This window comes from Cottoperca gobio, unplaced genomic scaffold, assembly GCF_900634415.1.
Source record: "Cottoperca gobio unplaced genomic scaffold, fCotGob3.1 fCotGob3_64arrow_ctg1, whole genome shotgun sequence".
In the NCBI taxonomy this organism is placed as follows: domain Eukaryota; kingdom Metazoa; phylum Chordata; class Actinopteri; order Perciformes; family Bovichtidae; genus Cottoperca; species Cottoperca gobio.
In genome coordinates, this window is record NW_021167060.1 from 450,572 (window position 1) to 463,983 (window position 13,412).

The window sequence follows — 13,412 nt, forward strand, 5'->3', positions numbered from 1 at the left end:
GTTACATAGTTACATAGTTATAAAGTTATATAGATATATAGTTACATTGTTATATAGTTACATAGTTACATAGTTATGTAGTTACATAGTTACATAGTTATATAGTTACATAGTTATATATTTATATAGATATATAGTTATATAGTTATATCGTTACATAGTTATATAATTATATAGACATATAGTTATATAGTTACATAGTTATATAGTCATATAGACATATAGTTATATAGTTATATAGTTATATCGTTACATAGTTATATAGTTATATAGACATATAGTTATATAGTTACATAGTTATATAGTTACAAAGTTACATAGTTATATAGTTATATAGATATATAGATATATAGTTACATAGTTATATAGTTATATATATATATATTGTTATATAGTTACATAGTTATATAGTTATATAGATATATAGATATATAGTTACATAGTTATATAGTTATATATATATTGTTATATAGTTACATAGTTACATAGTTATATAGTTATATAGTTATATAGTTACATAGATATATAGTTATATCGTTACATAGTTATATAGTTATATAGTTATATAGATATATAGTTATATAGTTATATCGTTATATAGTTATATAGTTATATAGATATATAGTTATATAGTTATATTGTTACATAGTTATATAGATATATAGTTATATAGTTATATAGATATATAGTTATATAGTTATATAGACATATAGTTATATAGTTACAAAGTTACATAGTTATATAGTTATATCGTTACATAGTTATATAGTTACATAGTTATATAGTTATATAGTTACAAAGTTACATAGTTATATAGTTATATAGATATATAGATATATAGTTACATAGTCATATAGTTATATAGTTACAAAGTTACATAGTTATATAGTTATATAGATATATAGATATATAGTTACATAGTTATATAGTTATATAGTTATATAGATATATAGATATATAGTTACATAGTTATATAGTTATATATATATATTGTTATATAGTTACATAGTTATATAGTTATATAGTTATATAGATATATAGTTACATAGTTACATAGTTATATAGTTATATAGTTATATTGTTACATAGTTACATAGTTACATAGTTATATAGTTACATAGTTACATAGTTATAAAGTTATATAGTTATATAGTTACATAGTTACATAGTTACATAGTTATAAAGTTATATAGATATATAGTTACATAGTTATATAGTTACATAGTTACATAGTTATGTAGTTACATAGTTATATAGTTATATAGATATATAGTTATATAGATATATAGTTACATAGTTACATAGTTATATAGTTACATAGTTACATAGTTATATAGTTACATAGTTATATAGTTATATAGTTATATAGATATATAGTTATATAGATATATAGTTACATAGTTACATAGTTATATAGTTACATAGTTACATAGTTATATATTTACATAGTTACATAGTTATATAGTTACATTGTTACATAGTTATGTAGTTACATAGTTATATAGTTATATAGTTATATAGATATATAGTTATATAGTTACATAGTAATATAGTTATATTGATATATAGTTATATAGTTACATAGTTACATAGTTATATAGTTATATAGTTACATAGTTATATAGTTATATAGATATATAGTTACATAGTTACATAGTTATATAGTTATATAGTTATATAGATATATAGTTATATTGTTATATAGTTACATAGTTACATAGTTACATAGTTATATAGATATATAGTTATATAGTTATATTGTTATATAGTTACATAGTTACATAGTTCCATCCATCCATCCATCGTCTACCGCTTATCCGGGATCGGGTCGCGGGGGCAGCAGCTCCAGTAAGGAACCCCAATCTTCCCTTCTCCGGGCCACATCCTCCAGCTCCGACTGGGGGATCCTGAGGCGTTCCCAGGCCAGTGAGGAGATATAATCTCTCCACCGAGTCCTGGGTCTTCCCCGGGGTCTCCTCCCAGCTGGACGTGCCTGGAACACCTCCCTAGGGAGGCGCCCAGGTGGCATCCTTACTAGATGCCCGAACCACCTCAACTGGCTCCTTTCAACGTAAAGGAGCAGCGGCTCTACTCCGAGTCTCTCACGGATGGCTGAGCTTCTCACCCTATCTCTAAGGGAGACGCCAGCCACCCGTCTGAGAAAACCCATTTCGGCCGCTTGTACCCGTGATCTCGTTCTTTCGGTCATGACCCAGCCTTCATGACCATAGGTGAGGGTAGGAACGAAGATCGACCGGTATATTGAGAGCTTTGCCTTCTGGCTCAGCTCTCTTTTCGTCACAACGGTGCGGTAAAGTGACTGTAATACCGCCCCCGCTGCGCCGATTCTCCGGCCAATCTCTCGCTCCATTGTCCCCTCACTCGCGAACAAGACCCCGAGGTACTTGAACTTGGGGTAATGGCTCATTCCCTACCCGGAGTAGGCAATCCACCGGTTTCCTGCTGAGAGCCATGGCCTCAGATTTGGAGGTGCTGATCCTCATCCCAACCGCTGCACACTCGGCTGCGAACCGATCCAGTGAGTGTTGAAGGTCACAGACCGATGATGCCATAAGGACCACATCATCTGCAAAGAGCAGCGATGAGATCCTCAGGTCACCGAACTGCAACCCCTCTCCTCCACGACTACGCCTCGATATCCTATCCATGAACATCACGAACAGGATTGGTGATAAAGCGCAGCCCTGGCGGAGGCCAACATTCACGGGAAACGAGTCCGACTTACTGCCGAGTATCCGGACACAACTCTCGCTTTGGGCGTACAGGGATTGGATGGCCCTCAAAAGTGACCCCCTCACCCCATACTCCCGCAGCACCTCCCACAGTATCACCCGGGGGACCCGGTCATACGCCTTCTCCAGATCCACAAAACACATGTAGACCGGATGGGCGTACTCCCAGGCCCCCTCCAGGATCCTTGCAAGAGTAAAGAGTTGGTCTGTTGTTCCACGACCAGGACGGAATCCGCATTGTTCCTCTTCAATCAGAGGTTCGACTACCGGCCGAACCCTCCTTTCCAGTACCTTGGAGTAGACTTTACCAGGGAGGCTGAGAAGTGTGATACCCCTGTAGTTGGCACACACTCTCTGGTCCCCCTTTTTAAATAGGGGAACCACCACCCCGGTCTGCCAACCCCTAGGCACTGTCCCAGACTTCCACGCAATGTTGACGAGGCGTGTCAACCAAGACAGCCCCTCAACACCCAAAGCCTTCAGCATTTCTGGACGGATCTCATCAACCCCTGCGGCTTTGCCACTGTGGAGTTGTTTGACTACCTCAGTGACTTCCATCAGGGAAATTGACCATGATCCCCCATCAGCTTCCAGCTCTGCCTCAACCATAGAGGGCGTGTTAGTCGGATTCAGGAGTTCCTCAAAGTGCTCCTTCCAGCGGCCGATAACCTTCTCAGTTGAAGTCAGCAGGGTCCCACCCTTGCTGTACACAGCTTGGATGGTTCCTCGCTTCCCCCTCCTGAGGTGCCGGATGGTTTTCCAGAAGCACCTTGGTGCCGACCGAAAGTCCTTCTCCATAGCTTCTCCGAACTTCTCCCACACCCGCTGCTTTGCCTCTGACACGGCAGAAGCTGCCGCCCTTCTAGTCCTTCGATACCCTGCAACTGTTTCCGGAGTCCTCCCAGATAACATAACCCGGAAGGACTCCTTCTTCAGTCGGACGGCTTCCCTGACCACCGGGGTCCACCACGGTGTTCGAGGGTTACCGCCCCTTGAGGCACCTAAGACCTTGAGACCACAGCTCATCACCGCAGCTTCAGCAATAGAGGTTTTGAACATCGCCCACTCAGGTTCAATGCCCCCAACCTCCACAGGGATGGCTGAAAAGCTCCGCCGGAGGTGTGAGTTAAAGATCCCCAGGACAGGGGCTTCCTCCAGACGTTCCCAGTTCACCCGCACTACCCGTTTGGGTTTACCAGGTCTGTCCAGAGTCTTCCCCCACCCCTTGATCCAACTCACCACCAGATGGTGATCAGTCGACAGCTCCGCCCCTCTCTTCACCCGAGTGTCCAAAACATGCGGCCTCAGATCAGATGATACGATTACGAAATCGATCATTGACCTTTGGCCTAGGGTGCTCTGGTACCACGTGCACTTATGAGCATCCTTATGTTCGAACATGGTGTTTGTTATGGCCATTCCATGACTAGCACAGAAGTCCAACAACAAACGACCGTTCGGGTTTAGATCAGGGAGGCCCTTCCTCCCAATCACGCCTCTCCAGGTGTCTCCATCGTTTCCCACGTGTGCGTTGAAGTCTCCCAGCAAGACTACGGAGTCCCCTACTGGAGCCACCTGCAGGGCTCCATTCAGGGTCTCCAAGAAGGCCGAATACTCAGAACTGCGGTTTGGGGCATAGGCACAAACAACAGTCAGAGTTTGTCCCCCCATAACCCGAAGGCGTAGGGAGGCGACCCTCTCGTCCACCGGGATAAACTCCAACGTGGCGGCGCTCAGCCGGGGGCTAGTGAGTATCCCCACCCCGGCCCGAGGCCTCACACCTTGGGCAACTCCGGAGAAGAATAGAGTCCAACCCCTATCCAGGAGTACGGTTCCAGAGCCAAGACTGTGCGTGGAGGTAAGCCCCACCAGATCCAACTGGTAGCGATCCACCTCCCGCACTAGTTCCGACTCCTTCCCCCACAGAGAGGTGACGTTCCACGTCCCCAGAGCCAGCCTCTGCTGCCCGGGTCTGGTCCGTCGAGGTCCCTGACCATCACTGCCACCCGTGTGACAGCGCACCCGACCCCAGCGGTTTTTCCCATGAGTGGTGGGCCCACAGGATGGATGGATGGGAGGCACCACGTAGCTTCTTCGGGCTGTGCCCGACCGGGCTCCGTGGCAAACCCGGCCACCAGGCGCTCGCTGTCGGGCCCTCCCTCTGGGCCTGGCTCCAGACGGGGGCCCCGGGCTTCCTCCGGGCAGGGTCTCTCCTTTCCTTTCCCTTTCTTTCATGAAGTCGTTTTTGAACCATTCTTAGTCTGGCCCCTCGCCTGAGACCAATTTGCCTTGGGAGACCCTACCAGGAGCATTAGGCTCCAGACAACACAGCTCTCAGGTTCATAGGGACACACAAACCTCTCCACCACGATAAGGTGATGGTTCCCAGTTACATAGTTATATATTTATATAGATATATAGTTATATAGTTATATAGTTATATAGATATATAGTTATATAGTTACATAGTTACATAGTTACATAGTTATATAGTTATATAGTTACATAGTTACATAGTTATATAGATATATAGTTATATAGTTATATTGTTACATAGTTATATAGATATATAGTTATATAGTTATATTGTTACATAGTTATATAGATATATAGTTATATAGTTATATAGTTATATAGATATATAGTTATATAGTTATATTGTTACATAGTTATATAGATATATAGATATATAGTTATATAGTTACATAGTTACATAGTTATATAGTTATATAGTTATATAGTTATATTGTTACATAGTTATATAGTTATATCGTTACATAGTTATATAGTTATATAGACATATAGATATATAGTTATATAGTTATATTGTTACATAGTTATATAGATATATAGTTATATAGATATATAGTTATATAGTTATATCGTTACATAGTTATATAGTTATATAGACATATAGATATATAGTTATATAGTTATATTGTTACATAGTTATATAGATATATAGTTATATAGATATATAGTTATATAGTTATATCGTTACATAGTTATATAGTTATATAGACATAGATATATAGTTACATAGTTATATAGTTATATAGTTATATAGTTATATAGATATATAGTTATATAGTTATATTGTTACATAGTTATATAGTTATATCGTTACATAGTTATATAGTTATATAGACATATAGATATATAGTTATATAGTTATATTGTTACATAGTTATATAGATATATAGTTATATAGATATATAGTTATATAGTTATATCGTTACATAGTTATATAGTTATATAGACATATAGATATATAGTTATATAGTTATATTGTTACATAGTTATATAGATATATAGTTATATAGATATATAGTTATATAGTTATATCGTTACATAGTTATATAGTTATATAGATATATAGTTATATAGTTACATAGTTACATAGTTATATAGTTATATAGATATATAGTTATATAGTTACATAGTTACATAGTTACATAGTTATATAGTTACAAAGTTACATAGTTATATAGTTATATAGATATATAGACATATAGTTACATAGTTATATAGTTATATATATATTGTTATATAGTTACATAGTTATATAGTTATATAGATATATAGTTATATAGTTATATCGTTACATAGTTATATAGTTATATAGACATAGATATATAGTTACATAGTTATATAGTTATACAGATATATAGTTATATAGTTACATAGTTATATAGTTATATAGATATATAGTTATATAGTTACATAGTTATATAGTTATATATATATTGTTATATAGTTACATAGTTATATAGATATATAGACATATAGTTACATAGTTATATAGTTATATATATATTGTTATATAGTTACATAGTTATATAGTTATATAGATATATAGTTATATAGTTACATAGTTACATAGTTACATAGTTATATAGTTACAAAGTTACATAGTTATATAGTTATATAGATATATAGACATATAGTTACATAGTTATATAGTTATATAGATATATAGTTATATAGTTACATAGTTACATAGTTACATAGTTATATAGTTACAAAGTTACATAGTTATATAGTTATATAGATATATAGACATATAGTTACATAGTTATATAGTTATATATATATTGTTATATAGTTACATAGTTATATAGTTACATAGTTACATAGTTATATAGTTATATTGTTACATAGCTACATAGTTATATAGTTACATAGTTATATAGTTATATAGATATATAGTTATATAGTTATATTGTTACATAGTTACATAGTTATATAGTTATATAGTTACATAGTTACATAGTTATATAGTTATATAGATATATAGTTACATAGTTACATAGTTATATAGTTATATTGTTACATAGCTACATAGTTATATAGTTACATAGTTATATAGTTATATAGATATATAGTTATATAGTTATATTGTTACATAGTTACATAGTTATATAGTTATATAGTTACATAGTTACATAGTTATATAGTTACATAGTAATATAGTTATATTGATATATAGTTATATAGTTACATAGTTATATAGTTACATAGTTACATAGTTATATAGTTATATAGTTACATAGTTACATAGTTATATAGTTATATAGATATATAGTTATATAGTTACATAGTTATATAGTTATATAGTTATATAGATATATAGTTATATAGTTATATAGATATATAGTTATATAGTTATATAGTTATATTGTTACATAGTTATATAGATATATAGTTATATAGTTATATCATTACATAGTTATATAGTTATATAGACATATAGATATATAGTTACAAAGTTACATAGTTATATAGTTATATAGATATATAGATATATAGTTACATAGTTATATAGTTATATATATATATATTGTTATATAGTTACATAGTTATATAGTCATATAGACATATAGTTATATAGTTATATAGTTATATCGTTACATAGTTATATAGTTATATAGTTATATAGTTACAAAGTTACATAGTTATATAGTTATATAGATATATAGATATATAGTTACATAGTTATATAGTTAATATATATATATTGTTATATAGTTACATAGTTATATAGTTATATAGATATATAGATATATAGTTACATAGTTATATAGTTATATAGATATATAGATATATAGTTACATAGTTATATAGTTACATAGTTATATAGTTACAAAGTTACATAGTTATATAGTTATATAGATATATAGATATATAGTTACATAGTTATATAGTTATATATATATATTGTTATATAGTTACATAGTTATATAGTTATATAGATATATAGTTATATATATATATATATTGTTATATAGTTACATAGTTATATAGTTACATAGTTATATAGTTATATATATATATTGTTATATAGTTACATAGTTACATAGTTATATAGTTATATAGTTATATTGTTATATAGATATATAGTTATATAGTTATATCGTTATATAGTTATATAGTTATATAGATATATAGTTATATAGTTATATAGTTATATTGTTACATAGTTATATAGATATATAGTTATATAGTTATATAGATATATAGTTATATAGTTATATCGTTACATAGTTATATAGTTATATAGACATATAGTTATATAGTTACATAGTTATATAGTTATATAGACATATAGTTATATAGTTATATCGTTACATAGTTATATAGTTATATAGACATATAGTTATATAGTTACAAAGTTACATAGTTATATAGTTATATCGTTACATAGTTATATAGTTACATAGTTATATAGTTATATAGTTACAAAGTTACATAGTTATATAGTTATATAGATATATAGATATATAGTTACATAGTCATATAGTTATATAGTTACAAAGTTACATAGTTATATAGTTATATAGATATATAGATATATAGTTACATAGTTATATAGTTATATATATATATATTGTTATATAGTTACATAGTTATATAGTTATATAGTTATATAGATATATAGTTACATAGTTACATAGTTACATAGTTATATAGTTACATAGTTACATAGTTATATAGTTATATAGTTATATTGTTACATAGTTACATAGTTATATAGTTACATAGTTATATAGTTACATAGTTATATAGTTACATAGTTACATAGTTATAAAGTTATATAGTTATATAGTTACATAGTTACATAGTTACATAGTTATAAAGTTATATAGATATATAGTTACATAGTTATATAGTTACATAGTTACATAGTTATGTAGTTACATAGTTATATAGTTATATAGATATATAGTTATATAGATATATAGTTACATAGTTACATAGTTATATAGTTACATAGTTACATAGTTATATAGTTACATAGTTATATAGTTATATAGTTATATAGATATATAGTTATATAGATATATAGTTACATAGTTACATAGTTATATAGTTACATAGTTACATAGTTATATATTTACATAGTTACATAGTTATATAGTTATATAGATATATAGTTATATAGATATATAGTTACATAGTTACATAGTTATATAGTTACATAGTTATAAAGTCATATAGTTACATAGTTACATAGTTATATAGTTATATAGTTATATAGATATATAGTTATATAGATATATAGTTACATAGTTACATAGTTATATCGTTACATAGTTATAAAGTTATATAGTTATATAGTTACATAGTTATATAGTTATATAGTTATACAGTTATATCTTTAAATAATTAATCATCTGGTGCATAAAATGTAAGAAAACATTGAAAAAACGTTTAATTTTTATACGGTTTGTTTAGTCTGACCATGTGTCCGAACACTTAAGATGCTGAAGTTATTATATTTTATACTTTAACACTAAGATCCACACATTTAAAGATGGAACCAGCTGAAGACAAAAGACGTCAATGATTATTAAATATCCAAAGTCGATTAATATTCTGTTAACCTTTCTCCCCATGTTGGCATGAATGAGTCCATTTATGTGAATGATTAAAACAGTGTCGGCAGATTCTCAAAAGATCTTCTATCGTCTGCCGTGTGAAAACTTTATGCTTCTTTTCTACACTTTAAAAACACGTAGCTGTCGCTAACCCGGCGTTTAGCTAACCCGGCGTTTAGCTAACCCGGCGTTTAGCTAACGGGGACTCGAGGGTGAAAGTTAAAATGCTGCGTTAATAATGAGTTTAGTTTTCTTTAATTCTTCTTTGCTAATAAAACAAGAAATATTCTGCGGACCCCCTGAGGAGTGACGGACCCCCTGTTGGAGCCCCCTGCAGTTTGAGCCTGTTGTTCTCTGATGAAGCCACTTCACACAATCCAGGATGTGAGAAAGAAAACTCAGTGAGGATTGTTTAAAGGACTCTTATAGGAGACCATGGACCCCCCCCCCCCCCTGTTGAAATGAGTGGATTGCGACTCGCAGCCCCCCCGACTGCCAGACTGCTGATGTCTGTTCACATTAAAACATTATTAATTCTTCCTGCTCAACTCTTCGATGACTTTCTTTTCCAGCTCATTACTCTGCCCCCCCCCCCCCCCCCCTACTCTCCCTCTTTGTTTCCCCACCGAGAGAGAGAGGAACGGCCTGCAGTACAGCTGGGATTGGTTATTATTTACTGGCTTGGCACACACACACACCCACACACACACACACACACACACACACACACACACACACACACACACACACACACACACACACACACACACACACCACACACACACACACACACACACACACACACACACACAGTGGAAAGAAATTGGGTGAATCTGCTCTGCACATAGGAATGTGAGGCGCATGTGTTTGTATGTTTCAGGTCTGGATGACAGCTGAGGGAAGGAGACAGGGAAGGAGACAGAGAAGGAGACAGGGAAGGAGAAAGGGAAGGAGACACAGAAGGAGACACAGAAGGAGACACAGAAAGAGACACAGAAGAAGACAGAGAAGGAGACAGAGAAGGACACAGGGAAGGAGACAGGGAAGGAGACAGAGAAGGAGAAATCGAAGGGAACAGAGAAGGAGACAGGGAAGGAGACACAGAAGGAGACACAGAAAGAGACACAGAAGGAGACAGAGAAGGAGACAGAGAAGGAGACAGAGAAGGAGACAGGGAAGGAGACAGGGAAGGAGACAGAGAAGGAGAAATAGAAGGGAACAGAGAAGGAGACAGGGAAGGAGACAGAGAAGGAGACACAGAAAGAGACACAGAAAGAGACAGGGAAGGAGACAGGGAAGGAGACAGGGAAGGAGACAGAGAAGGAGACAGAGAAGGAGACAGGGAAGGGAACAGAGAAGGAGACAGGGAAGGAGACAGGGAAGGAGACAGGGAAGGAGACAGAGAAGGAGACAGGGAAAGAGACAGGGAAGGAGATAAAGAAGGAGACAGGGAAGGAGACAGAGAAGGAGGCACAGAAGGAGATACAGAATTAGACAGAGAAGGAGGCACAAAAGGAGACAGGGAATGAGACAGGGAAGGAGACCGGGAAGGATACAGAGAAGGAGACAGGGAAGGAGACAGAGAAGGAGACAGAGAAGGAGACAGGGAAGGAGTCAGGGAAGGAGAAATAGAAGGATACAGAGAAGGAGACAGGGAAGGAGACAGAGAAGGAGACAGGGAAGGAGACAGGGAAGGAGACAGGGAAGGGAAAGCAGAGAGTGTGTGTGTTGACGTGTGTTGATGGTAAGAGTGCTGGTGGTGCAAAGGATTCTGGGTAAGGAGAAGGGATAGAGTAATCGCGGGATGTCAATCAGAACGGAAGACAAGCGTTTGTTCCTTCAGGGGTCAAAGGTCACGAGATTTGACCCCCAGAACCCCCCCCCTCCCACCTCTGAGCGACGTCAGAGAGAAAACTACAGTATTAAAACATCCAACAGAAGAAGCCTTATGTTGTAGACAGGTAGACAGACAGGCAGGCAGGCAGGTAGGTAGGCAGGTAGACAGGTAGACAGGCAGGTAGGTAGGCAGGCAGACAGGTAAACAGACAGGTAGACAGGCAGGTAGACAGGCAGGCAGATAGGTATACAGACAGGTAGACAGGCAGGCAGGCAGGTAGACAGACAGGTAGACAGGCAGGCAGGCAGGTAGACAGACAGGTAGACAGGCAGGCAGGTAGACAGACAGGTAGACAGGCAGGTAGACAGGCAGACAGGCAGGCAGGTAGGTAGACAGGCAGGTAGACAGGCAGGCAGGCAGGTAGACAGACAGACAGGTAGACAGGCAGGCAGGTAGACAGACAGACAGACAGGTAGACAGACAGACAGACAGACAGACAGGTAGACAGACAGACAGGTAGACAGACAGACAGACAGACAGACAGGTAGGTAGACAGGCAGGCAGTCGTGGAGAGCGAAATCTTTCTTTTCATCTGAGAGCTATTAATGTAATAATAATATTAATATTAATAATAATATTAATAATTATTAATATTATTATTAATAATATTATTATTAATAATATTATTATTAATAATATTAATAATAATAATAATAATAATTTGTAAAAGCAGCACAAACGGCTTTACAATAAAGGAGAATAAACATAAAAACAGGGAAAAGATGCTTTAAAGAAATAGAAAATAAGATGGAAAATAAAACACAATAATAATAACAACAATAATAAAAACAAGATAAAAAGTAAAATAACATTTTTATAGAATGCATAAAAAAAGATTTTAAAAATATATAAAAATGCCATTTAATAGATACATAGATGCATCACTGAAGGACAATAAGGAATAATAATAATAATAATGATATTGAACTCATTACACATATGTGGAGCACATATACATATAACACAAGATGCCACTTTATTAAGTTGTATATGTTTTCAGGAGAGAAAGTGACCCTTAGCTTCACAATATGAAGCTAAACATCTGTGTGAGTCTGCTAACATCACACTCTGGAAGAAGAAGAAGACTCCTCTCATGAACCTGCGAGTCACGAGCAGACAAATGTGTTTCAAGTCTTTCTGCTGCAAACCCTTTAAAAACGTCTTGTAGGGATTCAGAAATAAGTTTAGAGTTGCACAGAAAGTCTGGAAAAAGAGCAGAATAATCCTGAGAGATCACTCCCCCGCCCCTCCTCCCCTGACAGCCGCCACCCCTCCTTCCTAAACGGTGAAGACGCCAGTGTCAGAGAGAGAGCAGCTGCAAGGTGGACTGGTGGCTGTTGCAGACTTGCTCTGCAGAGTTGCATCACTTAGCAAGAGAGAGAGAAATAATGGGAAAAGGGTGAGGAGAGGAAAGGGTGGGAAGCCACGTCTGACTCTCACACTCTCTCACTTCCCCTCCCTCCTTTCTTCTCTCTCTCCGTTTTCCTACTTTCTGTTTTCCCTGCTCTCTGTCTGTCTCCCTGCACGCTGCCATCCCTTCTGCCTCACAAGACAAAGCCTCCTGTCATCCTCGCTGTCGCAGCGACATTACATCATACCTTATAAGGACGTGGGATGGGAAGGCTCTGCTGTCGTCCTCCCTAAAACCTAAAACCTAGAAAACAACCTGAGATTCTATCTTCTTAACTTTACTCTTTATGGATTCATCACATGGATCTGAGGTTCAGAAGAAGGAGAGAAAGAACGACGAGGAGGAAATTATTCAAATGTTCCCTGATGATAAAGAGTGATGCAATGTGTGTCTGCAAACGACACAATGACCAAGAGAGGGAGAGAGAGAGAGGGCGAAAGAGAGCGAGCGGGAAGAAGAGAGGAGGGAAAGAG

General features: G+C 35.3%; 1 protein-coding gene across 1 annotated transcript in view; it reads left to right on the forward strand.

The window, feature by feature from the left end:
• LOC115006180 (zinc finger protein GLIS2-like) overlaps window positions 1-13,412 on the forward strand; it is a 75,459-nt gene that overhangs the window by 28,178 nt on the left and 33,869 nt on the right. The gene's annotated exons all lie outside the window — the stretch shown is intronic.